At 49.1% G+C, this 24,215-nt stretch overlaps 1 long non-coding RNA gene across 1 annotated transcript; it reads left to right on the top strand.

Moving 5' to 3' along the window:
- The first annotated feature begins 1,173 nt into the window (after window positions 1-1,173).
- Window positions 1,174-19,405, top strand: LOC311633945. The gene is made up of 3 exons (XR_014797024.1): window positions 1,174-2,528; window positions 15,138-15,195; window positions 18,317-19,405. It is a non-coding gene; the product is annotated as an uncharacterized lncRNA (long non-coding RNA).
- The last annotated feature ends 4,810 nt before the right edge of the window (window positions 19,406-24,215 follow it).

The raw sequence follows: 24,215 nt of genomic DNA, 5'->3' as shown, positions 1-24,215 counted from the left end.
GAGGAAGGGAGGAAAAAAAAAAAAAAAACAGGGGAAAGTGATGAGCAGGGCGAGGAGAGCAGGAAGAGAGGATGGGAGAAGAACCCAGGAAGAGGGAGAGAGGCACCAAAAGTTTATGCATGTATTAAAAACACATACACACCACACCACACACACACACACACACACACACACACACACACACACACACACACACACACACACACACACACACACCCCGAGAAGTGAAATGCAGAGAAGCAACAATAGGAACCTGGTTAAGATTTTTTTTTTAAAGATTTTTTTTCTCTTTTTTTCTTTCTCTTTTCTTGTTTTTCTTTTCCCCTTTCTTTTTCTTTTTTGAGAGGGGGGGCAAATGCAACAATGTTTAAATTAAGGAGGAAGAGAGCATCTTCAAAGAAGAGAGGAGTAGGGGGGGCGATAATGGAGTGGGACAGCTTAAAGATTTAAGTGAAAGAGAAGAGAAGCAGCAAAGACTTAGAAAGCAGGCCACTTTAAATTGCAAATCTGAGATTTTTTTTTTTTAAGGAGGAAAATTACCTCCCTTGAGTCAGAGAACAAATAAAATGGGGAGAAAACTTTAACACGTACCATAGACTAGACAAATATATATATATATATATATATATATATATATATATATATATATATATATATATATGTTAATGTTGTGTTCTGAGATAAGACGAAATCAATCTCCTCTGGTTCTTTAGAAGGCGAGGGGAAGAGGAGAGTGACCATTAAGAGAAATAAAAGGGGGAAAGTGAACCAGAATGGAAAGGGGAGGGGGGGGGTAAGTTAAGGAAAGACAAGAGAAGGAAAAGTTGCACTTGGAAACAAGTCCAACTTTCTACCTTCCTGGACTTGGGAGAAAAGTAAAATCAATTTTCTCGTGTAAAACCTGGAAAGCAGATGTTTTCAAAAATACAGGAAGCTATTTTGCCATCAAACGCAGGGATGTAATAAAGGCAGTGAAAAATAATTTCAGACGAAACTCGTGAGAGAGAAAGCCAATATATTTAAAGAGCGAGGAAAGGTCTCGAGTGGAGAAAAGGGGAAAATTACATACCCCTTCTCTAATGCCAAAAAAAAAAAAAAAAGTCTTACAGCTACCTCCAAGAGCAGTAAGACTTTGGAGCAGTCTGGAAGCCAAAGGGCTTGGAGTGAGAAGATGGATTTCAGATAAAGACTAGGAGCGGTACATCCCTCCAGAGCCCAAAGGAGATCCCTGGAATCAAAGACAGCAGCCAGGGACCCAGCTACTGTACCGATTCCCACTACATCAAAGCCATCACTTAGGCGGGTGCAGGGTACCTCCAAAAAGCAAGCAAACAAACGCAGGAAGAACAAGAGCCTCTCTCTCTCTCTCTCTCTCTCTCTCTCTCTCTCTCTCTCTCTCTCCCTCTCTCTCCCCCCTCCCCCTTCAAATCCTAGCTTTAGCTTCACTGCTACTGCCATAGATTTTTTTTTAAAATAAGAGTGTGTATTTATGTAAGTTCTAAATAGGAACTAGTACCACTGAAGTCACAATATCTAGAATAAAATAAAATGCACTCTGCACTTGAAGTGATCTGCAAACACATGTGAAAACAGCATTTACGTGTTTGAAGGCATCAGTGCACCCGGTAACATTAGGTAGAGAGAGCGTGTGCACTGAAACTTATTTTTCTTAGGGGGGAAAAAAATATTGCCCCAGCCTATGGGTTACTTATTTTAGAGGAAATTTGGGGATTCATTGTGAAATCTGTTTGATCAGAAAAGGAATCCTTCATTTTGAGAGATTCCAGCATGCAGCCTGGGGACAAGATCGCTTTAGGATTTTGCAGGGCTACCTCATCTAATCCTTCTGAATTCACTCTGGGAATAATGCTGTTTTATTTGGGGGGGGGGGGGAGAGAAAATACATTTAGAAAAAAATCGGGGGTTTCCTCTCTCTAAGCCAAATCTGGATCGCCATTCAAACTTTTGCTGCCTGCTTTTCCATGCGGGACAGTGATCAATAAAGCCAAGTCCAGCCTGGCTTGCTACAGGTTTCACCAGTCAGTGCTTGTAAAACCTTTGTCATTTTCTAAAAATAAAAAAGCTAAAAGTTATTGTAGGAGAAGGGGCTTTTTTTTTGTCCCCTGCACAATGTGCCTTTTGTAAGGTTAATGCCATTCTGGGCTCTAGATAGCCCCGAACAATGGGACCGCTCCAGGAGCCTGCAGACACTCTGGCTTTTTTCTTTCTTGATTTTTTTTTTTTTTTTTTTTTTTTTTTTAGGGGAAGGATGAAACATTCCTAAGGTCCAAACACAACTTCGACTTTGATTCAATAAATATTTATCTTGATGGTAGCCATTGTATATTTTTACCTTCAGTTTGTCCGGTTTCTGATTATTATTTTAAAATTTTCATTGGCAACAGTTAATCTTTTTTTTTCTCTCTCTCTCTCTCTTCCCTTTCAGTCCAAAGTGCAGGTCAGTGTAAAAAATGTAGCTGACTGAAAAGGAAGACTGGTAAATTCTGAAATTTTCCCAAACACATCAGGTAAGGAAAATTGTTTAGATCCCCAGGAGTGCCCTTGCTTCCTATTTATCTGTCTTCACGAATCTGCATAAATCTGTTAGTTTCTTTTCTTTTTTTTTAAGATGTAGTAGAATTAAATTTCTCCTTGTGGATCTTGAAAACTCACTTCAATGCTGTGTATTTAATTTCTTTATAAAATGTCAATGCACTGGAAGGGAACTTGTAGCTTGTTTCTTATATATAAGGGCGCGGTGGCAGCCAGCATCTCCCCTGATGTAGGCTATTTGGGGGAAATTCTGGATATAAATGTACTTCATGTTGCAATATAGAAAAATGTCAGTTTAAGCTGGTAAATACTTATGCTAATTTTACCGAGTGAATTTGTTATAAGGGGGAGAGGTACTAGGCTTGTATGATTGAATTCTGCTTAGGCGATAATCCAGCATCTGTATGGATTATTTTATGTACAAATGAAGAAGGAGAAAAAAAAAGGAACCAAGAAACTCAGCATCTAAATCCTTCATTTAGTTGGGAAGAGGGCAGCACAGTTTAGACCAAGGCTGTTGTGAAGATATTTACAGTTGGGAGAGAAAGTGGAATGTAGGCTAAATATTGCATTGATGTGCATATCTCTCCGGCTCTTGTTCAAAGGAGTGGGTATATACATATATAAACACAAAGCTAGAATCACAAATGGGTACATATGCATTTGAATGGCTTTAGATGTCTCTGCATCTGTGTGTGTGTGTGAGTATCTGTGCGTGTGCACACAAATATACAAGGTGTACTTAAATGCAGGTGCAGCACAGAGCTGTGTGCTCTCTTGCTGTGGGTTTTTGTTTCCAAATCTGTTTGAAGTTACTTTTTTTTTTTTTAACAAACATAACGTAGGAGTGTTGGTTTAATGATGAAGATGTGGATGGGGAATCTGAGTGAGAACCTGCTCCCCTGCGATTGTCAGAACCTGGGGTTGCAACGTTAGCAGCTATTATTTGGTCCAAGGTGCGCTGGGGCAGCCTTCAGGGGAAGGCGAGGCGAAGAGGATCTTAAGAGATCTTACTTCCAAAGAGCCAAGCCCCTGGGCCCTGGGTTTCCTTCTGCTGGGGGCTGGGGGGGGTGGGAGACACAAAAACAAAAAAAGAGGGGGCGGTGAGGAAGCAAAAAGGAAGTCCTAGGTGGAGACAGGGGTGGTTGGAAGGACTCCTCTCGGATCAAGCCTAAAGCCGGAGCCGGGCGGAGGGCTGCACGGTGAAGAAGGTGCGGATCCCCTTTGAAATGTGGATTGCTCTTCTCAGGCTATTGCATGTACGTGTCACTGCCCTTTCATTTGCCAAGCCGACGTATGGATTCCATAAATGCAGACATGCATCTGTCTGGCTAGTTAACACGAGCCGAACATCCCTCTCCGTTCCGCTAACTCCGGCTCTTCCTCGGGCTCCCGGGCAGCGCTCCCGGCTGTCCGGCCCGCGCCCCGGGCTCGCCGCGCCCCGCAGTCTCGCCCCTTTGTGGTCCCCCCGTGGGAGCCGAGGTGCCGCCCGGAGGAGAGGAGGCCAGCTGCTCGCGGGGCCGGGGTCAGAGGCGCCGCCGGCCTCGGAGCGCGTGCGCGGGGAGGGAAGGGTTAAGCCGCCCGGAGAGCCGGGGAAGCGGCTGCGCTCGCCCTGGAGTGAGGTGCAGTCACCAGCAGCTGTGATTTAGGGTCAAGTCCTAGATCACCTTTCCGCTGCCTCTGGAAATGGCAGGAGATGAGGTGGGGAGGGAGAACCAGGGGAGAGAGGCAGCCAGGCGCGGCACGGGGCGCTCAGTCCCTCGGTTCCCTACCCCCGGCCCCCCCCCAGTCCGCCTCCTGACCCCCACACAAATCCAACAGTTCCCCTTTCTCCCTGGGGTGCGGGTGCGGCTGCTCTGAACATCCAGGATGGCTGCCCCCGCTGTGCCCTGAACCTCAACCACGAAATCCCAAAGTTTGCCCTCTGATGCGCCAGAGGGTGAGCAGCTGGGGCTGGGGGGAAACCGGCGGAAAATAGGGGTGCCCTGGGCAGGATGGGGGGTGTAGGTGTTGCTGCCAGCCCCTCAGACGGCGGCCATGCCCCTCGCAGGCGTGCGCGGACGTACACAGTGGTGTCCATGGCATGCAGCTTCTTGCTTTGTGCCCACGTTTTTTTACTAAAAGCCTCCTTCCCCCCAACACCTCCGGCTCAGGCGCCCGGAGCATGCTGTGTTGTTCACACCTGAACGATGACCAACAGCCAGACCCAGGCTGGTCTCCGGGGCGGCTCCCCGGAAAAGGGCAGAGCGCCCCAAGTCCCTTTTGTTGTGGCCCGGGGCGGGGTGGCCAGGGTCTGGGGCTCAGCGCCCAGTGACGGTCTGGAGGCTGCAGGGGACCCCCCGCCCCATGCAGGTCCACAGAGGGGTTCTCCTTGGGCAAGAGCCCCCCACGTTCAGCCTCTTAGGGCTGTGCTGGCAGCTCTTGGGGAAAGTCACTCCACGGAGACTTGGGTGGGGATAGAGCTGGCTGGACATGACAGAGGAAGGGGAACTAGACCTCGGGGGGACAGGGACAGGTGGGGGTGCTGAGAGCAGGCGTGGAGGCAGGGGAGGGAGCCGGCCCACATACAGGGCGTTAGGGACACGGCCGGGAGGCTCCAGGATGCATTCCCCAGAAGCCCCTTCCAGGTGCCAGACCAGGGGGATCGCCCTGACTTCAGCCTCTGCCGTCAGGGCCAACGCGGACCAGCTGCTCCAGGAGGCAGCTGAGGTCTGTCTTGCCCCCTAACCCCAGCAGAGCCTCCGAACCACGGAAATCAAACCAAATTGGCCGCTTGAATCTGGAGAGGTTTCATCCCTGGGGCAAAGGGGAGGGAACGAGCCTTTTTTTCTTTTTCTCCTTTTGAACTCTCCATTCAAAAGAGACCACAACCTGCTCTCCAGTGCCATCCCAGGGCAGGGATTGTGGGTATGTCTCATCCTTCCACACCCTCCCCCCGCCCCCATCCCCATTTCTCAGAGTAAAACCTTTAAAGAACGAGCCCCAGACTTCGGAGCGCCTGGGACCTTGAAAGAGATCCAAACGGTAGAGCCTGCCCTTCGTTTCCAAGACGTGGCGCGCACTGCGGACGCGCGGGGCCACCCGTCAGGGGCAGGGTGTGCGTCAGCTCCCCGGTCCCCTGCGCTGATGGAGATCTCACATCCAACCGTGGAACCGGAGGCTTCTCTGGGTCCGCACCGCCCACTCTACATACAGGCACCGGCTTCCCTTTAGTGACCCGGTGCCAGGAGTTTGCATGGCATCTAACGCCCGCCCGGCCTGGGGCGGGCGAAGAAGAGAGGGAACTAGCCTCAACTCAAGGCAATGGGGTGAACCATTCGAGGGCAGGAGACCATGGTTCCCGCTAGTTCTAGGGATTTCCAGGGGGGGAAAGGACGGACTTTCAACGTGCCAGCCAGAGGCAGCAAAAGGGGTCCCTGAGAGGCAGGGCAGTGGGCTTGGGAGCAGGGCTGCCAGTTGGCACCTGAGCCGGGTGCCCCTGTGCACAGAGCCGTCCGGGGGGTAGTGGGTGCCCATGGTAGCACGTGTGTTGTTGACACGCAGCCACGCGGGCGTGTGCTAATGGAGGGATGCGGGCTGAGCAGTCCCCGGTGCCTGCATTTCTTGCAGGCATGACTTGTTTAATAGCTGGAGAATTGAGTGCCTTATTCCTATTCCCCCCCCCTTTTTTTTTTTTGCTGAGAAATGGAAAAAAGGGACCTAGACCGTGTATATAGTCTGAAGAAACGTGTGCATTTTTTTTTTCCTTGAGAAATACCTAGCGCCATAATATTTCTGATTTATGGGACGAGGGAAATCTTTGAAGTGATGGAAATCAGTGGGGGACGGACTATCTTTTCCTGATTTTTTGTGCTGCTCCTCAAAGCCGGTAATGGGATTTAAAATGAGAGATCCCCGGTCCCCGGCCTCCCTCCCACTCCATTCTGCTCTCCCTGACCCAGAAAACAGCTGCGGTAACCAAAGGCACGTACGAGGGGCCGGTTTAAAGAGAAACAAGGTGTGGGGCGTGCGTCAACTTTCCTTTTTCTTTTTCAAATGAAGCCGGGGGGGGAAAAAATACTCCAAGGATAATGTAAGCACCAAACTGCATCGAACAGATATTTTTCCAAAGCAAGAATTTTCTAATTCGTTTGTCCCCCCATCTTAGAAATGGAGAAATAGGCAAGCCCGGGCTTCCTGCGCCAGGATGGCATGAAATTTGGGGCCGTGGCTTGGGTGAGGCTGGCGGGAGGGCAGGGCAGCCGTCAGGCTCCAGGAGCCCAGCGCACAGCAGGCCAGGGGCGCGGGGGCTGGGGCTCCCGTTAGCTGAGCTCCCGGGGACCCACGCTGCGCTGTGGCAGCGAGCAGGACCGTGGCCCCCCGTGGGCCTCCCCACCCTGTTTAATTCCAGGGCTCAGCGGGAAGGCCGGGATGGTCAACCCCAGTTTTCCTTGCCCAGCAGCAGGGCGTGCCCTTCCCGTGGCTGCTGTCCTGCCCCCGGGGCTGGGCGGAGTGGGACCAGGCGCTGCTCTCTCCTCCCCAAGACGCACAACCTCAGGGATCCCCACCGTTTCCCCAAACTCTGGCCACAGTGGACGGAGCTGGGGCGCGCGGCTCTCATGCCTGGCACACCCAGTCCCAGGCCAGGAGACCTCTCTTCTTCTGCCGGCTCCGGGCTCCCTGGAGGAAGTCCCAGCGCTCAGGCCCCTGGCCAGGCTGGATCAGGAACCTGTGCCAGCGCAAAGCCCTGCCCGGGACCTGGAGCCCCTCGCAGGGGCGCGCGAGGCACGGACCTGGGGGCCCCTCGGGGCGGGATATGGCCCCTGGCGGAGCAATCTCACCGCCCACTGCGCCCTTGCGGGGTGATCCCCAGGAAAACCACCAGGACCCTGCCGACCCCAGCAGCCACCTGGGAAGGGGTGGGCATCGCTGGAGCGCACCTTGGGTCCTGTGGCCACAGCTGCCCAGGTCCAGTGCCTGCTGGTCGTGCACTTTTCACTCTCCGCCCGCTCACTGGTGGTTTGATCCCTCTCCACCGTCCTCGCTGGGGGCGCAGTGTGGGCAGGTGGGGGCATTTGGGGGCCCTGAACCCATCTGCGGAGGCCCTGGGGCGGGGTTCCGGGCAGCAGCTTAGGCTGGGTCCCCCGGGACCGGAGGGCGGCTCTGCCCCACGCAGCCCCCGGGGAGCCGCGCGTGGAGAAGGCCTGGGCCCCTGCCCGCCTCGGAGGCCGCCCAGAAGCGGGCTGGCCGGGGAGGTGGAGGCGGGTGTGGAAGGTCAGAGAGGGGCCGCCCCCTCCAGGGCCGGTGGCTGTGTGTTGTGTGTGTGGTTCTGCGGGGCGCCCTCCCTCTCGCGCTGTCTGGGAAGAAAGAGGAAAGCAGGCAGATGTGCACAGACCCCTCTCGCACAGTCTGGGAACGCGGCGGCAGGAAGAACTGCTCACAACAGACACTTAAGCCCGGCACTTGAATGCTAAAGGTTAAACTTACAGTCTTCGGGGAAGGGCTTCCTGCCAACTGGGGCAGTGGTGCCTGCGCCACCAGCTCTCCTCCGCCCGCCCTGCCCCCTCCAGGCACAGCCAGCATAGGGGGCTGTGGCCTGTGTTTGAGCCTCAGCCAGCCCCCGCCATCTCTGACCTGTGGGTTCCAGCTAGTCCCTGCTGTGCAGTGGGGTGAACCCTCCTTTGCAACCAGGATGTGAGGGTCACACACAGGTGGGGCTCCCTGGGAGAAATCACACCGGTCCCATGTCCCTGGGCTCTGCTGGGCCCTGCAACTTGGCACAACTGGAACGAAGACATTGAACTCCGTGCCCAGCACAGAGGATCTGTAGGAACTCAAGACTGTACGGGGGCAAGTGGGGTCCATATTTTCAGGGTAGTTCCCCAAAGAAACAGCCATGGAGGTTCTCTAACCCAAGAGCTTGGCACCAAGAACCCCTCCTCTCTCTCTCTCTCTCTCTCTCTCTCTCTCTCTCTCTCTCTCTCGATTCGATTCAGCTCCCTTCAAAAGGACACCTACTATGTGTTCGTACCCTGGCGCCTGCATGAGATTTACATGTGACTGCATTTATGTCTCCCAGTGGCTTTGGGAAGCCAGTGTTATTAGTCCCATGTCATAGTCAGTAAGATCACAGAGTGGCTCAGTGCGAATTCAAACCCAGGTCCATCTGGCTTTGAGGCTATTTCTGTTGCATTGTCTGCCTCTTGTCAAGGTCGGGAGAACCAAGGGCCCAAGGGGAACATAGAGAGATGCAGCATAGATGGGAAAGAAAGGGATTCTGGGAAGGGCGCTCTGGTTTGGATAGAGACTCGGGCCTAAGAGACCCATCCCCGGAAGTCTTGGCGGATGTTCTAAAGGCCGTGGGCGGAGGTGATAATAAAACACAACACGAACAAGCCCCCAAGATGACAGCAACGTACTATCACCCGGGAAACAACTGTCCAGTGTACCCCTGGATTCGCGGGCCTGTGCTGGCTACACCCGGGGAGGAAGTTCATACTAGGCCTCATCCTTCTTGTTTTTCTTTGTACATTTTCTTACTGTCTGAGGCTCCTACGAGTTCCCAACTTCTATGAGTCAGCAGGGCTAACAGGAAGAGATGATCAGATGGCCAATTACTCATGAATGAATATGAGGAAACCCAGAAAATTGGGGAGAGGGCAGCAACAGCCAAATGCGTGGAGGGTCTCCTGGCCGCGGGGGTGGGACGGGTGTGTGTGGCAGCAGCTGCAGCCCCTCTGAAGAAAAGTGGCTGCTCTGTGGATATGCAGGCTTGACCGTGGGCAAGCCTCCCACCGCCTCTGGCCGCCCCATGTGCCACCACGGGGCCCTGAAGCTCCTCCTGAGGGACGGGGTGCTGCAGCGAGGGGGTGTGGTGGTCAGGCCGGGGACATGAGGCCGAGAGGAATGTGTGTAACTGGGCAGCACTGCCCAGACGCACACCGAGGGGCTGCAGAAAGCCTTGTTCAGGAAGGTCTCCTGTCCAGGCAATCCAATTACATAATGCTGCAAAAATAACTCAGGGCTGGGAGCCTTGTCAGAGTGACGTATTTTGTTAATGGAGAGGGGTATCAAATAGCTATCTTTCAGCCCCAGGGCTGGGAGTGCACTTGTGTCCTGATGGACTGGCCCTCTCCCCACCGAATAAGGGACGTCAGGGGAGAGGGGAGAGTGAGCAGGGAGATGATACATTTTTTTTTCTCCCTTCCCCCCCCCCCCCCCCAAGGTGCAATTAAAGCCCAGTGTTCCAGTTAGCTGTATCCTGCCTGCTCTCCCTCCACGGACAGAGTCACACACACTCCAATTAGCCTTGCCGTGGTCCCTGCTATAAAGGGATCGAGGAAGTGTAAGGGGAAGAAATGAGTGGAGGGAGAGGAAGAAACTAGAAGGAAAACAATGGAAGGGGTTTGGTTTTGTTTGTTGATGCGACAGAGTGGGATGAGCTATCTTGTTATTTCTATCTCGGGCTAGCCAAGGTTCCCACCGCAATGACTAACTGGTACCAGTTTGCCCAGGACCATCCTAGATTGAAATCTGCATCCGGGAAACTTAAGGCAGTCAGTCACTCTCCCTCCTACAGGCTTTGGCCAAATTTCCCACAAGGACCTAGGAAAATGATGACCAAATGAAGTAGATCTTTTTAATTAAAAATTATTCAAAGAATGACCTAAATAGGCTATGTCATCACAGATGCAAAGGGCTCTGTTTCCTGGAATTTGAAGAAAGAGTCATCTACTCGCCCCCATCCCCCACCAGGCTGAGCTGTTCCATCCACTTTGCTTTTCTCTCTGAAGACCTTCCCAGACATGTCTTGGCCATTCTGAAATGCGGGGAGTCCCTGCCATGTTTCGGTTGGGCACTGTTTCATATCATTTTTTCAAAACTCTGCTTGCAAGTCCCAGGAACTTGTCTTTATTTTTGTTCACCTAATCTCTTTCATGAGGTCTCAATCCCTCCCTGTGGCATCACGGTCACATACTGCGCTGTATCAAACTCCTTTAATATATTCTCCTTGAGTCTGTTAGCATTTTCTTTTTCCTAATGTTGATAATCACAGCATCTGATCCTTTCATTCTAAACTGCAGCCTTTCTAATCCATTCTTAATCTAGACCCATCTGACCCCCTTCCCAAGGAGACCAGGGAGGATAAGCCATCCCCCGCCCCAGACACTCACAGCATCCCGGCTCAGATTTACATCCATGCCCACCTCCATGCTTTATAAAAATCAAAATGTCTCCAAACTCCTTGAGCTAATTATAAAAGCAAATAGCTTTCCCTCCCTGAGTCATATTCCTGGGCTCATAAAAAAAAAAAAACAACGCAGTTCCACTCAGAGACCACCTTGCCGCCAACATGAGATCCGCTTTGCTTGCTTGGGAGGCAGCAGAGAGGAAAGGGTGAAGCGCCCCCCTCGCCCCCGCCCTCCCCCAGCAGGCGCTGCCTTTATGGAGAGTCTATTTCCAGTCTGTTTACCTGGAAAGGCCCACGTGACCCATCCAGAAGGAAATGCTGACATCATTCTCTCTCTCTCTCTCTCTCTCTCTCTCTCTCTCTCTCTCTCTCTCTCTCACACACACACACACACACCCACACACACACACACACGTGCGGCCTCCCTCCCTCCTGGCCAGCTCTGCCTGCCAGCATCCATCCTCTCCACCTCACCAGCGCCTGGCCCCCTCCCCCACGCTCACGCCTTCTCGAGTTTATTTCTCTGTCTTTCTCCTGTCACACGTCCCTTTGTTTTCTTTTTTCCTCGGAGGCCAGGCTCATAGATGGTCTTGGATGGACACAGGGGCGCGTGCACATGCACACACGCACGCATGCACGCACACAGACACACACTTCTGGGGCCCCTTGTCCTTTTCCTTCAACAAGCCTTTCTTCTTCGTTCAAGCTCTCAGATCTGTGCATTGAGTCTTCACTCTGCTTTAAAAATGCACTTCCTCTTTCTCTATAGATTTGGGCCTTTTAAATTAAATTAAAAAAAAAAAAAAGGCCTGGGAGTCCTAGGAACCTTGCAGGCCAAGGATGGGGGCGGGCGGAGCAGAGCTGCTGGGTCCAGCACTCAGTTTCCTGACCCAGTGTGGCCTTGGAGATTTAGGTGTGTGTGTGGGGGGGGGTGGGGGGGTTGGTCAAACATGCCTTCTTTCTTTATATTTCCAGCCTTTTCCCTCCCAGTGTCCCACCCACGTTTCCATCTCTGCGTGGCCCTCGGGCCCTCTCTTCTCCGGAGCCAGCACGTAGGTCCCCGCAGCTCTGGGCCTTGTGCGTGCGGAGGGAGCGCGTGCCATTGGCTCATGGACTGTTCTCTGCTGCTTCTGCTGCTGCTCATTCTGCCAGGGGCCTCGGAGGCTGCTCAGTGTCCTTCCGGCCTGGGCCCCTGGAAGGTGAGCTGGGGGAGACCCTCAGGCAGAGAGGGGGAGCAGCAGTCAGCGCAGGTGCCTCCCGCCGGTGCAAAGCGCGGTCTATACGCAGAGCTCTGTGACAGGGCTCTGGGGTTTGGCTGCCTGGGAAAAGCTTTCCTGGTGCATGTGGGCACAGAGCCAAAGCATGCAGTTTAGAGGAAACGTTCCATAAAGACATGGGAGCCTCGACTGTTTATCCTTACAGGAAGGCGGAGATGTATCCCTGGATTCTGCCTCAGAAGGGGACTGCAGGGTAGTTAGTCCAGGAGTAGAAACACTCAGGGAATCAAAGGGAATGGCTGGCTTGGGCCAAGGGCAGAAGGTTCCCACCTCCCTCCTCGGGCTGTCATCCTGGGGTCACACACCTTTTGGTTTGGGGTGGGGCAGCCAAGTGGAAGGTCATATGGGAAGGCCATGCAAGAATGAGACCAGGGTGCGCTCAGAATCCCCAATGGGTTGGAAAATTTTGGAAAAAATCTAGAGATGAGGCCATCGGCATTAAAATAGCACCGCTCTTCAGGCTGCAGATGCTTTCCTGTGTCTTGAGAAACAGTTCCAGCTCCGTGCTGGTTCACAAGGCCCTGGCAGCCAGGAGGGAAGAATTCAGAGATGAGGTTACCTTCTGGAGACCTTCTCACAGCTCAGGATACAGAGTTGGCAGGGGGTCTGGCTGAGGAGGTCCGGTTATAGATGTGTCTCTTTGGGCATGTCGGGATCTTAATCCTCTTCAGACATGCTGATTCCAGAACTTTCTACAAGCTTTTAAAATATTTCGTACAAGTTCTAATTTTAAACTTCCAAATGTTTTAGGCCAAGGACTCACTCTTCTGAGTTGCCAATTAGGTAGGTAGCTCTGCTGATCAATTAAATGATTTTTTTTTTTTTTTGGTGGGTTTGGAATCCAAATAAAGTGGTGTTGGGAGTTTCAGTGTCGCTCTTATCATCTCCATGAATATTTATGGGGCCCTGGCTGAATTAAAGTACAAAAGAATGAGGTGGAACACAGACTCCAAACTCTCTGGCTGTGAGTTAGAGTTGCCTCTGTTATGGATTCTACACTATCCAATTATTAGCAATGTTTGTCCAGCTAAGTCCCAGCGTGCTGGAGAAAGGTGATAGAGGGTGGTGGGAATTATGCAAAAAACCAACAAACAAAAAAAAACTAGCTGGGTTCTGGGTCTTTTAACATAGTGCCTTTCAATGTTGGAGGGGTCTGGGAGAGGGTATGTGGGACGCTCTTTTTCATCCTTGAGTCTAGCTCATGCTCACCTCATGTGGACCCTGACCCAGGCTCAGTGTTGGGCTTGACATCACCCTGCTTCTCATGGTCAGCTCTCTGGGCAGACTTCCTGGTTTGGTTTATAACTATCCAGACACCAACATAACATCGGTAAGATCCCGTTGTTTCTCTACTCCGTACCTGTGACGATGTGGACATGCGCATGCATTTGCGAATAGATTTGTATTCATGTTCTGAGTTGCCCCACCTGCTTTCCCCATCTCGCACCATATGGAGTACACACCGTCCACATCTCCATGAGTGCCCACCGTGCTAATTGGTACTCAGTGGTATGCCTCTGGTGAAGAGGAGGATAATGATAATGTTGATGATTATGATGATGACAATGATGACAGCACTGAATTACTAATAATGATTCCAGGATGAAAAGCATTCTGGGCAAAGATATGTGCTTAACAAAGACTGCCTGACTGAATGACTGACTGGATGACTGAATGACTGAATGAATGAATAAACTTTAGGTCTTCTACTGAGTGTCCTTCTGGTTCTTCACTTTAAAAAAAAAAAAAAACCTTTTAAAAGAAACAATCTCAACAAGCTTGTGGGCTGGGCTAACGTGGCCTAGCAATAATACAAGATGAAATCGCAATCGCCTTCCATCATTTAGGTATTTAAAAAATACCCAGTCCAGTTACTAGACACTTCTCTCCTTCTCAGGGCAAATGGCCACAGAACAGAAAGCCCTTCGCAGGTGCCTAGAGCACAGAACCTCTTTCTAATCCTCTCAGGGCAGGACCTCAGAGAGGTGACGTTGGTAGCTCAGGACAAACATGCCTCATAGTTAAAGTACAAAAGAATGAAGGACCGCCAGCCGGAGATGTGATATAAAATATATAAATCAGTAAAGAGATTAAAAATATAGAAAAGTAAATAAGTATAAGAAAGAGCTCCTAGAAGAATCAAGACAGTTTTAAGAAAAAAAAAATCACTATAGACTTGGGTTGTAGTCTGAGCTCTACCACAAAGAGCCAAATGGCCTCCAGCGAGTCAAGTCACTTAATCCTTGGAGCGTGTTCCCGCCTTGTAAAGTGGAGGCGACAGTACATACCCCACAGGGCTGAGCGGGTAGATTTACAGTGTCTAGCACAATGCCTGGCACCTGGCGTGTTCAATGCATGTTGGGAAGGAATACTAGTATCCTGATACCAGTGACTTGTCTGCACTTTTGGGCTGGAGTGTGAAGATCAAATAATTATATAAGAACTTCCTGAGCTAGAAGGTCTTAAATCTAAGATACTCTTCTTAGGTATCATTGGGCTCTGAGTTAAATCTATTCATATTGGGGAATGGGGAGATGAGATACAGATCCATTAACAAGGACAAACTTTCTCTACATACGGATATGTGATATATCTAATTCCAGCCATAAAATAACTGAATTATGAGGAATGCAAGCGTCCACCAGACTTCCTTGGGGGTGGGGGTGGGGTCTTGGGAAGATGGATAGTTAAAAATGACATAACTCATTAAGGTGCCGGGGAACTCTGTAACAGAGGGGATATGTAAATCTAGGGGAAAATCATCAACCTAATATCCTTACCATTTCTAGCAACAGACTTTTCCTAGGCTGGAATAGAATTTCCAGAAGTTCTATTTCCCTTTTGGAATTACGGAGTATGACAGATTTATTCCCACACATCTCACTTGCTTTCAGAGTTATTGTTTCCTTTTATTCCCCCCCCCCCCCCTCTTTGGTGATAGAGAAGCCTGAGAACTGATTCTGTCAGGGAGTTCTTGGGGAATTTTCAGAAGGATGTGCAATCAGGGTATATGAATGATTGTGAGCAGCCAGCATGTATTTTATTTTCTAGAGAATATGTTCATAACCAGTCTTCCAAGCCTATCTAAATAATCAAAACCACAAATGACAAACACATCAAATACATTTTTTTTTCAGGACTCAGGGATCCTTTTGGAGTGAGTTAGCATCATTGCTTCCTCTTAAAGCAGCTCAGGTAACTTTTCCCCGGTTGCTGGGCCTCTCGAAAAGGATGTGCCATTAAATTCAGAGCCCGGGATGGGGCTCCATTGCTCCCTGGACAGCTAATGCCATTCCCCAAATTTTCTGAATTTATCGACCAAGGTGTTGGATGGAGCAGGTTCAAGCATCTCGCTAAATGAAATATAGATTACATTTATCATTTCCCCTCAATCTACTAAAATCTTGTTACTCTTTCATGGAAGGAAATGAATCAGTTTGACAGGACTTGTTCTGACAAGTGATATAAGCTCCCAACACTCCATTCACTACAGATTATTCTAGAAGTGATTTGGAGATCATTTTTTTTTTCCCCAGGTAAATTTCCAGATTAGGATATTATGAACTTCCCTTTTTAAAAGTAAAGGCATCAATCCTGGTTGTTTTCAGTCTTTCCACATTCTTAAAAATGAAGTCACTCTCCCACAATTTTAGCCAATAATAAGAATACTCTTATAATTTTTTTTTACCCTGCAAGAAATCTACATTTATTTTAATGAAAAAGGTGTTTCTATCAGTATTTATGGAATATTTAAAAGCTGATCATGCAGAAAACAATGAAGAAGCAAGTGGTCAAGGCTAAAAACCTCTGCTTTCACAGGCCTGTTTCCAGATCTCTGTCATGGGTTTGGGTATCATCTAAGAAATTTCTGGATTGCAAAGGTTCAAGGGCAAGGACAGGTATAATGAATTTTCAGGTTGTGTCAATCTTGTAATATTTTCCATAAATATATTAAAAATCCACTAGGAAGTAAAGGAGAAAAATTGGGAGAAAACATCTAAAAGACCTCATAGCTTATACCCTTTTTCATAAGTTACAGGGTCTGCACACTTGTTGAAATTTTGGGGATTAATAAAAACCCACCATTTCCAGAACACACACAGCATGGGTACACCCTGTAAGCCAGCAGGGTATCTATGCTGTGTGTGTTCTGGAAGTGGTGGGTTATTATTAAGCCCCAAAGCTACAAAGACCAAGGTGGAAGCATGAAGCATAAAATTCATATATCTCAGGCACTTGTGGGTATTACTAGGGTTTGGAGTTTCTCAGTTTAATGGAGATAGATGCTTGTTTAAAGGCTCTGATGCAGAAAACACACATTGCCCTCACAGGTCAAGTTTGGTATTCACCAATCTCTGTAAGCCTGAAATTTACGTGCTTGCATCCTTTCTCTGGCCCATCATGCTGATTCCTGCCCTAGATGACTTAGGCCTCTGGGTTGCTCAACACTGCTGGGGATGTAAAGAACTTAAATTGACTGCACCCTCTACAAAGTTCTACAATGCAATAGACCAGTGGTCTGCAAACTGCGGCTCCCGAGCCACATGCGGCTCTTTGGCCCCTTGAGTGTGGCTCTTCCACAAAATACCACGACCTGGGCGAGTCTATTTTGAAGAAGTTGCGTTAGAAGAAGTTTAAGTTTAAAAAATTTTGGCTCTCAAAAGAAATTTCAATCGTTGTACTATTGATATTTGGCTCTGTTGACTAATGAGTTTGCAGAGCACTACAATAACCAATCATGGGTGGCTGTTGAACTCCTCAACAAATTCTCCAAAGGTGTGCCATTACACACCTTTTCCACATTCCTCAAGCCCCCACCAATCACACTCTTTCTTAACTCTGGGCAAAAAAAAAAAAAAAGTAACCCCTTGTTTCTTGAAATCACTATTGGAATGAACTTAATCAACTTGCCTTTTGCATTACCTTTAGGTAATTACCTTTACACCATAAAGAACTTAAGTTGAACAAATGCATTGTATCCTTAACCATGGCTTCCTTTCTCCTATTCTACTTTGCTTCCAATCCAAATATTTTCTGAGCTCTAGAACCCAACCCTTCCAGGTCCCTCCAATTCCCTACTCTTTCATGCATTTCTCTCTCTCTCTGCACATGTGCCCACAGTGCTCCTGCCTCTACTCTCAGAGCTTTCTTTAATCGTTCTATTTCCTTTTGGATACCTATACCTACTCTATTCTCTCTTATTAAAAACCAAACTTCCCTGGATCCTACCACCAATTCAACATGCACCCTTCCATTCACTACCCAATTTCCTACACACACACACACACACACACACACACACACACACACTCTTAAGTCCTCCAGGCCATGGGTGAACACCTACAGGTCTGTGGATGGCTCTGACTATTGGAGAAGGATGGTCATTATTTTGAGCCAAAATTGATTCCTCGACCAGCTTTGTCCACTGGTTCTAGTGTCACCTAAGGAGACCACACAAAGCATGTTTAGTTCCCTGATGCAGACAATCTTTCTCCTGTCCTACCTTCTCTCTGAACGTCCTGAGCTAAGCACTTCCAGTTCCTTCATCTGTTCTTTACATGACCTAGTCCAGAGTTGGCTTGCCCCCCTGTTTACAGTTTGTCCCTTAAAAGGTTGTGGCCAAGAACAACTGTAGGTTTATATATATGCTCTGCCTAGTACAATACAGCAGGGTTCTCCTTTATTCTCCTTTGCTCAGTACAACTGCTGAATCCTCCTGCTGTTAACTTAAACCTCTAAGATAGTGGTTTGCATAGTGTGTGGTGCATGGAGCTTCTATGTCCGCACGACCCAGGAAACTTTAATCATTGCAGATTCTTGGGCCCACCTCAGACTTGTTCAATCGGACAATCTGGGGGTAGCACCTGGAGTCTACGTTTTAAACGAGTATGCTAGCATGCTAGATGATTCCTAACACATACAAAATCTGGAAAAAACGCTTTCTCAACATCTGCTGCCAAGCCTGGCCCCCTCTCCTCCTGTGTTTGTGCAGATGGGATTTTGGATCCAAGACAAGACCTTCCATTTTCTTGTACTATATTTCATCTTGTTAGAATTAGTGCATTGCCTCAGTCTATCAAAATCTGTTGAGTTCTTTACTCTGCAACATATGCTTCATGACAGCCACACATGGATTAAGACCCAACATCTTGATGTCCCAGCACCAGGAATCCCCCTCCACAACTGTAGTCAACCAATTACTAACAAACCCATACTGCACCTTCCTTCCCATGAGGTCAATGGACAAATTGTCATTTGTCATGTTGCCAACTGTCTTGGTAAAGCCTGGATGTTCTTTGTCTTCCATATTTCCCAGATCCACTGGTCTATAGCAACCCTGTCAGAGGGAAATGAAGCATGCTTACAGGCCATTTACACATGTGGCCAGGCAATGGACTGCAAGAATCCACCTTCCTTTCCTGTGGCCTTTTTCTGAACACTTATGGAACTTAAGTTACAGGACCCCTGACTTGTACTATAAATGTTCTTGTCCACATTAAAGAAAGCTTTTTAAATATGTTTTCATTGATTTTAGAGAGAGAGAGGAAGGAAGAGGGATAGAAACATTGGTAAAAGAGATATAATGATTGGCTGCCTCTTGCACACTGTCTGCAACCTGGATGTGCCTGACAAGAAATGAAACCAGTGACCTCTTAGTTTATAGGTCGATGCTCAACCACTGAGCCACACTGGCTGGGGCCTATCCACATTGTGACTCTACTACTAGACAGAGAGCTCTTGAAGGTCCGTAACTATCACAAGGTAATGAACACAATGTCATCCTCAGTGACTTTTCTTTGAATGAATACTTTTTTAATTTTTTTTTTTTTTACAAGATGAAAGCAGACTCCACGGTGAATATTAGGAGACTACGCTCCTCAGTCATAAAGAAAGTGGTGTGCCTGGACAGATCTCCACAGGCCCCATGGTTCCTCTTAGTCACTGTTCATTCAAATGAGCTTGTTAGGATAAAGGCAATCTTTGCGATGAAGTGTGATGAAAACACTGTGAAAGGATGACACAATTTCTGAAACATCACAACTTTACTGGAATCTGTGGCAATAGCCAAATGAGACATAAGAAAGCGTTTCCAAAAAACAAAAACAAAAAACAAACAAACAAAAACCTTGGCTTACTGGAGCTACCCAAGTCAGCATAACATGCAAACAAATGTATTATGGTTTCAAATCCAACGAGACCCTTTGAGATGATATAGACAAAGTGTATCAATAGGTCATGAGATGCTGGAGCAGGAGAGCTAGTTTCCTTCTACATCATAACTGCTAACGCATCTGATAGCTATCTGATGTATCAGATAGGGAGGGTAAACAACTATAAATGAATGGGGGGAAGTTCTGTGGTTTCCTTGGGTCAAGTGACTTTCTTCATGGTCACATCTTGTCTTTCCTGTTTCTTACAGGCCTGAGAACACTTGACAAACACTCCAGAACATGCCCCTACTGGAACAGCCCCAGAGCCCCGGCTCCACATACCTGTTCTGCATGAGGTCTAGGGCAGTGGTTCGCAGCTGTAGAGGGGGGAGTGAGAGGAGGAGTGGGGTGAGGTGTGGCGGGGGGGAAGCGGGGAGACACACTTTGCTTCCACCCCATCCAGGAGCATTTGGCAATGTCTGGGGACATTTTTTGGTTGTATAGAGGTGCCATTGGCATATAGTGGTAGAGGCCTAGAATGCTTCTAAATATTTTATTATGCACAGGCCAGCCTCCCTCCACCAATAAAGAACCATCTGGCTCAAAATGCCAATAGTAATTATCTCCATAAAAATTTCAAGTAAAAAAAAAAAAAAAAAAAAAAAAAAAAGAGCACCACTTTGGGGTGTCCCTGGTCTAGTGCTATGATTCTGATCCCAAACCTGGGAAGACTGACGGATCCACATCAAAGGGTCATGTACCTGCTGTGGGTCTGGGAAGTAGCTCACAGGTGACAGACACGGTGAGGCACTTAGCAGTTCTATGGTGAGGTAAGAGTGCCAAGGCTGGAAGCTCTGCCCAGTGGAATGATTTGGTTGGCAGCCTGAACAGAAGTAGGGATACCCATAGCTTTGACCTCAGAGTCACTTACTGGAAGGCCCTCGGTCCCCTCCACTGGGGGGCAGATGGAGGAACGCAGGCTCAGTAGAAATGTGCAAGAAGCATCAACAAGCCACATTCATGGTCACAGAAGGGCCCTGAACAACAGGTTATGAAGAGGTACTGGAGACTGTAAGGATTCAGGATTTCGAGGTGGACATTATGCAAATGTTCCAGCTGGAAAAGGTATGGGAATTGTGTTGACTGCAGACAAGTCGGGGTCCTATGAGAATGAAAGGTGACTCGCTTTACCCGAAGCCCTGGATGGCAGACACATTTTTCCCTGACTTGCTATTATTTTTGATATGGCCAAGATTTTGAACATCACCAGTTTTATACATCACGGAAAAGCTGGTAGACTTAATGAAGCCTCCAAATTCCCTTTGAGAGATGATTACAGCTCTAATTAAAAATGGGGGTGACAGACAAGAATCCCGTGGGATTCTCTAAGCAAGTGGCATTCGTACATCTTCTTTCATGGACCAGATCTCGTTGCTCATGTCAGTCTGGGTTCTTTCCAGTAAAGGTTACTGTTGCCAAATTCTAACACATTATGATATTTAATGTGGTTCAAAGATCAGGAAGTATTTAAACTTATAAGGGAGAAGAAGTTTATAAGCCAGGTTAGACTTCGATTTCTTTCATTTCATATACCTGGACTCACCACCTCCATGATTACATGTTAGCCTAGAATACAGGAGGAATCACCTGGGTAAGGCAGGTCAGGGCGGAATGAGTGGGGAGGTGAGGGTTAGCGCTCCACACTCACAGAGGGCGGTAGGGACCAGTTGGGTATGGCAAGTCAGGGTAGATGGAGGGGCCACAAGTCCAGGTAATCAAATGATGTTTAGAGCATTATCAAGTAAGTCTTGAAGATCAAGGCAGTCAAATGCACAGACTCAGGAGATCAACCATTGAGACATCAGTTTCAGACAACAAAGTATAAATACGTGCTTGTTTATCCCAAGAAGACTGCTCTTCTGACCTCTATAGTCTAATCCCTATGGTGCTGGCCAGTTACTGGAGAGCCCTGGCCCTCCATAGGTTCTGAAAGGGGGATCATAACACTTAATCTCCATAGTGGAGGGGTGGGATGGGTGACAGCCAGAGAGAACCAGCAGCAGCAGACCCCAAGAGGCTGATCATTTAATAATGACCACCAAGTCTTTTATTAATGGCTAGCAATATTTGGAGATTCCCCTCACCAACATTCAGACCTGGGGATTTGTCTATAGGATTTAAGGTGAAGAAATATTCCTGAACCCAACTGCATTTGCTTTGTGGCTGATGGCACCGAGCGTCATTGGCAGCCTCGATTCCTCCCCAGACAGCTCCATCTGATCTTCAGAATGTCTTCCCATGATTCCCAACGAGGACGGGGTTCCTCTCCTGGGAACATCTTGCCCCTCTCCATCCACAGCTACCTGAAACGTCTCCTTGAGAACCCCTTGCTCGCCAAGTTCAGGGCACATAAATATATGGGCAATTATTTTTCTAGTTAATTATTTCTCTCATGACACAGAAGGTACTTTGAGCCCTGGAACCCTTTGTTTGAGCATGAGTACCGTGTGCCCACACAGAACCTGCCACATAGTATACCTTCAATGAGTGTTTGCAGAGGGAAAGGAGGAAAGAGGTGGGTAGCGAGGCTAAAGAAGCAGTGAGACCACCAGCCAGGCAGACAGCAGTGCCAAGCTCTTCCCAAAAGGATTTTAGCTCACCACTTTGGGGGAGACCACCTCGGGGAGAGCTACAGAGCGGTTGGCCATGGCAGTTCAGTGGCGGCAGAGATGTGATTCCCAGAGTGATCACTGGCAGAACCCCCGGGAATCCCTCTTTCTTGGCCTCGCCGGAGACTTACCCTCCTGGAAGGCCAGCACGCTGCTCTGTGCTGGCCACGCTTCTGCAGAGCCGCCAGCACAGCCAGAGGTCGGCTGTGCCAGAGGCTGCCTCAAAGCCCGGCGGCCGGGCCTTGCTAAGTCTTGTCACACTCCTACCACTTTCCTTGGAGGCCTCGGAAATGTGATATTATTGTATCTTGTCATTATTAAAAATGATCAAAAACTGTCCACCTCCGTTTTGGCGAATTGCTTTTCTCTATTTGCCTTCCTCATCAGATGAAAGAGTTTGCAGAGCTGGGACCTCATTTAGAAACTCCCCATGTATAGCTTTGGAAAGTGCTTAGTTCTCAAACTAGTACCCACTGCTGACGAAGGTTATTGTAGCCGACACCCTGGAATACACTGAGCGGCCAGATTATTATGATCTCCGAAGGCATAATAATCTGGCCACTCAGTGTATATCCTATATAATAAAAGGCTACTATGCAAATTGTCCCCTCCACCAGGAGTTCAACCAGCAGGCCAGCTGGCCAACCTCCCATGCATGAATTCATGCACCGGTCCTCTGATACACACACACACACACACACACACACACACACACACACACTGAGTGGCCAGATTATTATGCATTCAGAGATCATCGATAAGGATTTTTTAGGGCCCTAGAACTTGACAACACAGTGTCTACTTTCCATGCGCCTTCACAAACCAATAAATTCAGTCTTCTCGAGAGATTCAATAGAATCGTCAGCACACATCCCCGACAGCTGTTAGAAATCGGTTCTGTAGACATATTCAAACCAAGTGCTTTTAAGCTCGTAGTCGAACATGGCAATGTAATATCTTGCAATCACAGAGTTAAGGAATGTTCGAGCTAGAGGATATCTTATAGGCAGGCTGCTCTGAACTAGGATGCTGAAAGGCCCGGCTGGGGTGGGTAAGCAACTTGCCCAAGGACACACAGCCGGTGAGTGGTCCAATGTGGCCGGAAACCAAACACAATGACCTTACACCACCTTTCTGCGGCTTGGTTATCAATGGTCTGTGTATATATGGTAACACAGACGCACACCCACCCACAGAAAGGAGCTTTCCCTCACACAGACGGAATTGTCTGCAGAAACTGACAGCCCTGATCAAACAATAACCCATTTACATTTAGGGCAGGCATGGGCCCGGAGCCTTCCCAGCCCCCCCTAAAAAACAGAACATTGTTGCCATCCAAACCTTGCACTGAAAGGAAGCCTGTCAGCTGGCAATGACCTCGTGAGACAACTTTGGGGAGAGCAAAGGGCCGAGAAGAGAAAGGCCTCATTCTCCCTGCGAACAGGAAAAGGGAAGAGAAAAAGAAAGCTCTGTCTCCACACAAGGTTTGCAGGGCTGGCTATGAACTGCTCCGGTCCGTCCCGTCAAATAGCCGCCTTCATAGGATCCAGCCAAGCGCGAACAGCGGCTCTGGGACGCCTGCTCCCGGACACGCGCGGGCCGGCGCGCACACACGCTCTGGCTCTCCCGCACCCCGGGGGAGCGCGTATACGGGCTTCACGGGGCTAGGCAATAAACACGTTGTCTTCGCCCCGCTATTTATAGGTTGCTCAGGGCATCCTGTTCTCTCCACGGCCCTCACCTGCGCGGCCGGCGCCCGCAGACCCCGAGTTTAATAGGGACAACGGTAAACAAATAGGGACAACGGTAAACGGGAGCGGCTCTGTGGGCCCCACAGGCTCCCGTTTTCCTGGCTACCATGCTGACTGCAGACAAAGGTCAGTCTGTGTCCGTCCACACACCTATTCTCCGCCCCCTCCTCCAGGTTAAATCCCTTCCCCTTTCCCCCCCGGCGCCTCATTTTCTTCCTTCCTTTCAGACATCTCTCGCAGACATCTCTCCAAGATACCCTTCTCCATTGTACCCTGCCAGGCACCCTCATTCTTCAGCGATGGGTCAACCAACTCGGGGAAACAAGAACAACTGTGAAGCCTGCAAAGCACCAGCTGTCACCTCCGGCAGAGGCTCTGGGGGCCTCTGGACGGCCACACGCACGCGGAGGGAAGGAGCAGATCCGGTCCTACCTGTTGCTGACTTCCGGGCTCACTTAGAAGCTGCACACATTGCGTCTGGGTTGCAAAGGGGAGGGATGCACGTTTGAAAGCGGGAAGTGGGTCCAGGCCAGCAGACGTCCGCAGGCTGCAGAGGAAGACGCCAGAAGTGTCCGCTGGGTGCAAGACCAGGGTGGGTCAGTTGGGTCCGTTTGGGGGGTCCTTGTCACTCAGCTCCTTTGGGG

This window comes from Pipistrellus hanaki (genome assembly GCF_964339955.1).
Source record: "Pipistrellus hanaki genome assembly, chromosome: 15".
NCBI lineage: Eukaryota > Metazoa > Chordata > Mammalia > Chiroptera > Vespertilionidae > Pipistrellus > Pipistrellus hanaki.
This window is presented reverse-complemented; position numbering and strand designations above follow the sequence as displayed.